Source organism: Pteropus alecto, unplaced genomic scaffold (assembly GCF_000325575.1).
Source record: "Pteropus alecto unplaced genomic scaffold, ASM32557v1 scaffold16, whole genome shotgun sequence".
Taxonomy (NCBI): domain Eukaryota; kingdom Metazoa; phylum Chordata; class Mammalia; order Chiroptera; family Pteropodidae; genus Pteropus; species Pteropus alecto.
This window is the reverse complement of record NW_006438867.1, coordinates 1,083,546-1,087,327: the sequence shown is the minus strand read 5'-3', so window position 1 is coordinate 1,087,327 and position 3,782 is coordinate 1,083,546.

Below are 3,782 nucleotides of genomic sequence, written 5' to 3'. Positions count from 1 at the left end.
CAGGGCATTATAAGCTTAAATAATAATAGAATTGCTATAACGAGATAGTAATGAACGTTCAGCATACATAGGAACAAACTGAGATAACAATGACTGAAAACAGGAGAATTCAAAGATTCAAATTCTCAAAGGGCAATGGAGATAAGGCACGTGCAGAAGAAATTGGACGACAGTATGTATATATATATACCTATCTTCTACATGTTAATAATGGTAACACACACACAAGATTCAGAACTGAAGTATATAACATAAAACAAAAAGACCCAAAGGCAAAACCCACAAAAGCTAACCAAAATAAAGAAAACAGAAACACAAGGACAAGGAAGCAATGAAAACACTGAGCTACCAGGAAGCAAAAGATAAAATGGCTATAAGAAGACCTCTTATTTCAATAATTGTCCTAAATGTAAATGAACTGAACTCACCAATAAAAAGCCACAGAGTTGCAGAATGGATCAAAAAACAAAAAACAACCATACGTTGCCTTAGGAGACACATCTCAGCTCCAAACAAATATGGACTCAAAGTGAAAGGGTAGAAAATTATATTTCAAGCAAATGGCATTCAATGAAAAGAGGGAATAGCAGTACTAATATCAGACGAAATAGACTTCAAAATAAAAAAAAAGGTAAAGAAAGATACTGAGAGACACTTCATAATGATAAAGGGAATCGTGCACCAAGAAGACATAACACTTATTAATCAGGGAGCCCCGAATATATAAAGAAGTTATTAATAGAACAAAGGGAGAAACAGATCAAAACACTATCATAGTAGGTGACCTAAATACCCTCTGTCGGATATAGACAGATCATCCAAACAGAAAATCAATAAGAAAATAACATCCTTATGATACATTGGACCAACTGGACAAAATTGACATCTACAGAGCCTTCCATCCCAAGAAACCTGCTTATACATTCTTCTCTAGTGCACATGGAACATTCTTAATAATCAACCACATACTGGGACACAGAAATAGTCTCAACAAATAGAAGAGGGTTGAAATCATAGCAATCATATTCTCTGATCATAATGCTTTGAAACTAGAGATCAAGTGCAAAAAGAAAAATCAGGAGGAACCACAAATACATGGAGATTAAACAACATACTACTGAAGAATAACTGAGCCAGGGAGGAAATAAAAAGAGTGATTAAGAGAAACATAGAAATAAATGATAATGATAGTACAACATATCAAAACTTTTGGGACATGGCAAAAGTGATCATAAGAGGAAAGTTCATATCATTACAGGCCTATCTCCAAAAACAAGAACAAGCTCCAATAATCTAATGCTTCATCTTAAAAAAACTAGAAAAGGAAGAACAAATGAAGCCTAGAGTAGGCAGAAGGAAAGAAATCATAAAAATTAGAGCAGAAATAAATGAAATTGAAAACAAACAAACAAACAATAGAAAAAATAAATGCAACGAAGAGCTGATTCTTTGAGAAGGTTAATAAAATTGACAAAACACTGGCTAGACTCACTGAAGAAAAAAGAAAGAACACAAAAAAACAAAATCAGGGATCAAAGAGTGGAAATTATGACTGACATTGAAGAAATACAAAGAATCATGCAAAAATACTATGAAAAAGTATATAACACCAAATTTAATAACCTAGAAGAAATGGACCAGTACTTAGAAAAATGCAATCTTCCTACACTGAATCAAGAAGATCTGAAAAATCTTAATAGACTAATCAGCAGTATAAAAATTGAAACAATCTTCAAAAATCTAGCAAAAAGTAAAAGTCCACGACAAGATGGCTTCACCAGTAAATTCTACCAAACATTCAAAGATTTAATACTTATTATCCTCAAACTCTTCCATAAAATCATAGAGGAGGCAAGACTTTACAACTCATTTTATGAGGCCAGTATTACTCTGATACCAAAACATAGTAAAAATAACACCAAAAAAAAAAGACCCTACAGACTAATATTTCTCATAAACACAGATGCAAAAATCCTAAATGAGATACCAGCGAACCAAACACGGCAATATATTTAAAAGATTATGCACCACGATCAATTGGGCTTCATCCCAGGGGCACTAGGATGGTTCAACATATGCAAATCAATTAATGTGATATATCACATGAACAAATTTAAAAAATAAAAATCATATGATCATATAAAGAGATGCAGAAAAAGCTTTCGACAAGATACAGCATCCATTTATGATCAAAACACTTAACAAAATTGGTATAGAAGGAATGTATCTTAACAGGCCATATATGACAAACTCTCAGTCAACATTGTACTTAATGATGAAAAACTAAAAACTTTCCCTCTAAGATCAGGAACAAGGTAAGTCTGTCCACTATTGCCACTGTTCTTCAATATAACATTGGAGGTCCTAGTGCATGCAATCAGGCAAGAGAAAGATATAAAAGGCCTCCAAATAGAAAACAAAGAAATCAATCTGTCACTATTTGCGGATGACATGATTCTATACATAGAAAACCCTAAAGATTTCACAAGAACACTACTAGAAACAATAAGTAAAGTCTCTGAATACAAAATCAACGTTCAAAAATCCATAGCTTTCCTATACTCTAATTTTGAAGTATCAGATAAAAAAAGTGGAAAAATTAATTTCTTTTGCAATTGCAACAAAAAGAATAAAATACCTAGGAATAAATTTAACGAAACATGTAAAGGACCTATATAATGAAAACTACAAGACCCTATTAAAAGAAATAGAAGAAGATACAAAGAAATGGAAAGATGTTCTGTGTTCCTGGATTGGAAAAATCAACATAGTTAAAATGACCATATTACTTAAAGCATTGTACAGATTTAATGCAATCCCCATCAAAATCTCATTGGCATTTTTTAAAGAAATTGAACAAAAAATCATCAGATTTGTATGGAAGCACAAAAGACCTTGAATTGCCAAAGCCATATCGAGAAAAAAAGAATGAGTCTGGAGGCATCACTCTGCAGACTTCAAATTAAACCACAGAGCAACAGTAAACAAAACAACATGGAATTAGCAGAAAAACAGACGCACGGACAAGTGGAACAGAATTGAGAATCCAAAAGTAAACCCATATTTTAATGGGCAAATCATTTTCAACAAAGAAGCCAAAAACATGCAGTGGAGAAAGGAAAGCCTCTTCAAAAATGATGCTAGGAAAACTGTAACGCTACATGCAAAAGAATGAAACTAGACTGTTGTCTATCACCACACATTAAAATTAACTCAAAATGGATTAAGCACCTGAATATAAGACCTGAAACAATAAAATGCATAAAAGAAAATATAGGAATGAAACTCAAGGACCTTGGACTTAAAGAGGATATTATGAATTTGACCTCAAAAGAACGGCAAAAGAAGTCATCAACAAGGTAAATAGACAGCCATCCTAATGGGAAAATATATTTGCAAACAACACCTCTGATAAGGGCCTAATATCCAAAACATACAAAGAACTCATATAACTCAATAACAACAACAAATCAAATGATCCAATCAAAAAATGGGCAGAAGACCTGAACAAACACTTCTCCCTAGAGGATATACAAATGGCGAACAGATATGTGAAAAGATGCTCAACATCACTAGCTATTAGGACAATGCAAATCAATTCCACAATGAGATACCTTCTCACACCTGTTAGAATAGCTATAATCAACAGGACAAATTATAACAACTGTTGGAGAGGATGCAGAGAAAAAAGAACCCTCGTATACGCTGCAAATTGGTACAGCCACTATGGAAAACAGTATAGTGGTTCCTCAGAAAACTAAGAATTGATCTACTATATGATC